The 5,000-nt window shown below is 35.8% G+C and overlaps 1 protein-coding gene and 1 pseudogene across 3 annotated transcripts in view; one reads left to right on the top strand and one right to left on the bottom strand.

Annotated features, from left to right (window-relative positions):
* Positions 1-5,000, top strand: part of LOC144965312 (ribitol-5-phosphate transferase FKTN-like) — a 33,806-nt gene that overhangs the window by 9,765 nt on the left and 19,041 nt on the right. The window contains exon 1 of one of the 3 annotated variants that reach the window (XM_078900535.1): positions 309-516. The exons of 1 other annotated variant lie outside the window; for it this stretch is intronic. The gene's annotated coding sequence lies outside the window, so the exon portion shown is untranslated. Of the gene's footprint in view, positions 1-308; positions 517-3,490; positions 3,849-5,000 lie in introns of those variants that run through there. One more of the 3 variants, XM_078900532.1, reaches the window with a different exon arrangement.
* Positions 1-5,000, bottom strand: part of LOC144963982 (uncharacterized) — a 15,464-nt pseudogene that overhangs the window by 7,280 nt on the left and 3,184 nt on the right.

Here is a 5,000-nt window from a genome sequence, read left to right as displayed (position 1 = left end):
TTTCTTTTTCTACAACCTTATCAAATTATCCAGATCCTCAAACATCTAAAACAAAAAAAAAAGGGTGGAGAGCGTATTTTTCTATTTCTTTCTATGTGTGTAAAATGGTGTGTTATTGACCTGTGTCCAGACTAGTACGGTTTCAATACAATGGCGAATCAATGAGCCCTAATGATGTTTCCTTTCTCATGTTGAGTTAGCGTTCCTGAATAGAGTTTATTAACGTGTACTCCGCATGGTCGTATGGATTTTCTCTCTTTTAGCATTACTGTCTTGTGTTGGTCGTAATTTTCCTTCTCCACAGACTGATTTAATGATAACTTAAGGACATTCTCTTATCAAACACTGATTTCGTGATATCAAAAGGGCATCCTCTAAACAAACACTGATTTCATTATATAATCAAAAGAGCATCCTCTAAACAAACACTGTTTTCATGAAAACTAAATGGCAATATTTTTCAAGACAAAATATAAACATCATGCCTACCATTCGGAGCATGTGGCCCTCCAGATTGTGAGTATTGTAACAGTGTTTATACAGAGTTATGAGATATATGAAATGACTTTATTATTACTGTGGATATCAATATGAATTTTAATCTTGTATGATTCCAAATATATTGTTGATCGTGTTCATTATTTGAAAAGCTGTATCTTAAAACAAATGTATCAAATTGATTTCAAAACGATCCCAGCTGGTGATTGTGTCTTTTAATCCATGAAGATCTGACCCAGGGTTCTTCTTCCGCCCTTTTCTTTTTCTTTGTTTTTTTAAAATATAGAATTGTATTTGTATCGTTGAGAATATGATAAGAGAAAAGCCAGAATAAAAACAGTAATAGCACTCATAAACTGGAATGGAAGGCCACCGGAGTCGGCTGGCCGCATGTATTCAAAAACTGATATGGTCTTCACCCATTCCTGTAAGAACCAAAGTGACAGACTAGCATTTGGGGCATGTTTAAGAAAACGTAAGAATGACGCTCCGAAGGGGGGGGGGGGGCAGAAGAAAGTTACTTTTCTTATTGGTCCCTGTCTTCAGTAAAAACAAAACGGAATTAAGCGTCCTCTTCTAGTCATGTAGACAATATAAAATGTATGCTGATACCAAGATATTAGTCACTTGCCATTAACAATACTGCAAAAGGTTCATATTTTTTTCCATGACAAGGACATTAATAATACAGTTGACAACGCGAAAGTATTAAATATTCCTCATCTTGGGCTGCATCTGTATTTTCTTTTTTTTTTTTAAACAAGTATTTCTATTTCTTAAAGGGGGCGTGGTGGTCAATAATTGCTCCGGTGTTAGGCCAACAAGCCGACAATTAAATTGACTCCCTATAACGGCTAGTTACATCGTCATTGTTGTCTGTCCACTCAACACCTTTACGTGCGACCCTATTGATGTCGTGAAGATAATAGTATGCCTCGGGGTCCAAGGTAACCCAACTTTGCCATACTCTGATGGGACACCCGTTTCTCATTTTGGCTAGAAAACTAACTCCACATATCAGCAGATTAGCATCACCCCGAACATGACAACAACAAAAATTTCAACCTGAAAATTATCTTTTTATCAGTAGCAGGTGACTAAGACCACGGGCTACTTTTCTGATTCAAACAAGTTGTCCAATTTAAGAGTTTCGTTTCCTTTTCTGGACGACGCATGGACGACGCCTCAAGCTCATATGCATGGAAAATAGAACAAATTTGTTGAACTCGAGAGAGTTTAAGCAAACTAAACTTAATATAGGTACTGTCTGGAGCTATAGAATCTAGGAAAAAAAATGAAGTTGTTTTAAGCTTGCAAGGCTAGTGTAGAGAACATTGTGAAAAGTGAGTGGGGCAGACACGTGATGAGGATAATAACACGAAATGAAGTGTATAGAGAGGGGTCAGATGAAAATAGAGAATAAAAAAATAACCCAACTTGTTTGGTGGGATGGGAACTGTGGTAACTTAGTCGGACGCTCTGCAATCAACGCTATCCGCCCCGATTGCCTCGCGCCCTACTGGCAGCCAGATGAAGGGTGCCGTATCACTTTGGTCCAGAATTCGATTCCGATCACTGCAAAAAGCTTTTATCCCTTTTTCGTCTTCTGGTACTTCTCTAGTCACTTGACTTCAGGTTATAGAGAAACTGATACCTTTAAGACTTTGAGACAGATCATTTTTATATTTTTAGATCAACTTTTTCCTCTAAAATCCATTTCAATAAAAACGAATCAAAACAACTCATTAGCCTCTGTTTGCATTTAACTCTTTGACGACATAAATAGATTTTATCGGATTGTATATCAAGATCTTGTATATGAATGAAGCAATACCAACGACGAAATATAATAAATTTCAATATTAATTATTACTTCACTTGCAATCCCTTTAAATTTGTAATAAACGAAACATAGCCGTAATCACCAAGAGAGCAGTAATAGCAATTCGATTCGGGATTCTCATCTTACTCTCCCTCCTCATCCTCCTTTCATTCTCCTATAATAAGGTTAGAATGAAAATTATGAAATGAAAATGTAATAAAAGGGAAATGTAACAAGTCCAGGACTGACATTGTCATTTGTTCATTTAAATCATCTTGTCACATACCGACTGACCCCAAAAAGAAAATTTAATGACACAAAAAAATTGTAATAACTTTTCCGTTACATAACTTAAACTCACCAAACCTCAATCAAAGCAAATTGACACCTCCGTTCGTAGCTTTACCAAAAACATTGAATGACTACAACAATGTCTACCTTCAACCAATATTATGCACACATTTGGAATATGTGCTAATACACATCCAATAACTGCTTTTGTCAATGTAATGTAACTTATGTGTAAAAGAAGCGGACGTTTACTCGATTTACTGGTAAAATGTTGTGTTTTCATTTTAATTTATCAAAAAAAAAATGGTGGATGTTTTGGGAGCCTGTAGATATAAAGAGTTTTATTAGTGAGATCAACGGGCTTCATAATAATAATAATAATAATAATAATAATAATAATATTATATACTTCACTTTATTATCCCCACAGGACATGGGTACTCACTCACATTTAACCAGATCTCCTCATGGGTCTTTTCAGTCTTGAACGACATGTCGTGGTTTGTTTGTTTGTGTGTGTGTGTGTGTGTGTGTGTGTGTGTGTGTGTGTTTTGTTTTGTTTTTTGTTGGTTTTTTTTTTCTTTTCTTTTTTTGTGCAGTCTGTTGATCAAACGTGACCTTTTCGATAAATGAGTATTATCAAATCGTACCATAGGCAGCTACATTCCATAACTAAGACAAACACACACACACACACACACACACACATCACACACCAACACACCCACGCACACGCACACACACACACACACACACACACACACAAACACATTCAGTTGTTACACATTCTCGTATAATCCTTATTATAAGTCAAAGCGACGAGAGCTCTAGAAGGAAACAAAATCGTTGACCACTGTCCGTAGTAGCCTTTTGTTGACCTCAACACCAAATCATAAACTATGCATTATGAGGAAGTTGCGAATCGGCTACTACTACTACACACTGATCAGCAAAGAGCACGTTGATACGCTTGGTAGAGCATGGACAGCGCACTGGACGTGAACTGACAACAACTACCAAAAACTTTCATTTGACTCATATATAGCCAACGAGCTGTCGTTTGGCCGCGATTTGTTGTTGTCTCTTCTTTGCTGACGCCAGATTATTTTTAGTTTTGTTATCTCTCCTTTTTATAAAAATCTAAAATGAAAACCAAGTAAGGAAAGTGAAATTCTATTAAAACGGAATATATGGAATCAGTTTAAATATGACCTACTGGAGACAAGTTGTAACTAAGGTAGCGAAGTGTGTTATGATATTAAACACATATTTTTTTTCTTCATTTCTGTTTTGTTGTTGTTATTGTTGAGGATGATGATGTTTGCTAGTTTAATTAAATGGATTGCATTACCTTTTCTTGAATTCATCCTAACACTTCTGTATTATTTTGTTGTGAATTGTTGGGTCATAATAATTTTAGTAGTTCAATGACCACCTTGCCAAAATGTAGACAATTCGTAGTATTTGATTTTTTAAACAAACTCACAAGAACTCACATTACTTTGGAGGCAGCGAGAATAATGTTGTATTAATTAGATCTCTCTCTCTCTCTCTCTCTCTCTCTCTCTCTCTCTCTCTCTCTCTCTCTCTCTCTCTCTATCCCCACTATAAATCTACTTATTCATTCTTTCTTAATTTCTCTTCTCTTTTATTCTATCAATCTATTTGTCTATCGAACTTTTTCTCTTTTAATCTATCTCTCTGCCTATGTAGGTATCTATCTATCTACCCTATCTGTTTATTTATCTATCTATCTATCTATCTATATATATATATATATATATATATATATATATATATATATATATATATATATTTCATATGTCTTTATGTGTGTATGTGCTTTGGTGTGCGTGTGTGTGTGTGTGTGTGTGTGCGTGCGTGTGTTTCTGAGAGTATGCCTCTATATTTATGTCTTTATTTTCTAAATGTATTTTCCTCTCTTTTATTAATCTAATATTTCATTAATCTTTTTCCACCTGTCACCACCGTGTACATTCTTCATACTTTGATTTAGTGCGAGACAAATGGATTCTTTCGAAATATTCTAGTTTTTTTCCTCTTTGTTTGTTTGTTTCTGCTCTTGTTGTTTGTTTGTTTGGAGGGGGGATAGTAGTAGTAGTAGTAGTAGTAGTAGTAGTAGTAGTAGTAGTAGTAGAAGCGTATGGCTACATCTCCAAATTCATTTAGTCAACCCAGCTCCGAAAGTCTCCCTCCACCCTAAAGACGGTTTCATAGCCACCTTCAAGTTTAGTGGCAGTGGAGGACGATGTGATCGCTGGTCTCTGGAACTGCCTGACATTTCCGGCAGACATCACTGTTCCTAAGTTTCCATCTGCACATATATTTGATTCAGTTCTGCCATGTCCTGTTAAAATGCGATTTGAGG

The sequence above is a fragment of the Berghia stephanieae genome, chromosome 2, assembly GCF_034508935.2.
Source record: "Berghia stephanieae isolate SIO BIC M18660-M18661 chromosome 2, UCSD_Bste_1.3, whole genome shotgun sequence".
Lineage (NCBI taxonomy): Eukaryota > Metazoa > Mollusca > Gastropoda > Nudibranchia > Aeolidiidae > Berghia > Berghia stephanieae.
The sequence above is the reverse complement of the archived record's forward strand: the minus strand, read 5'-3'. Positions and strand labels throughout refer to the sequence as shown.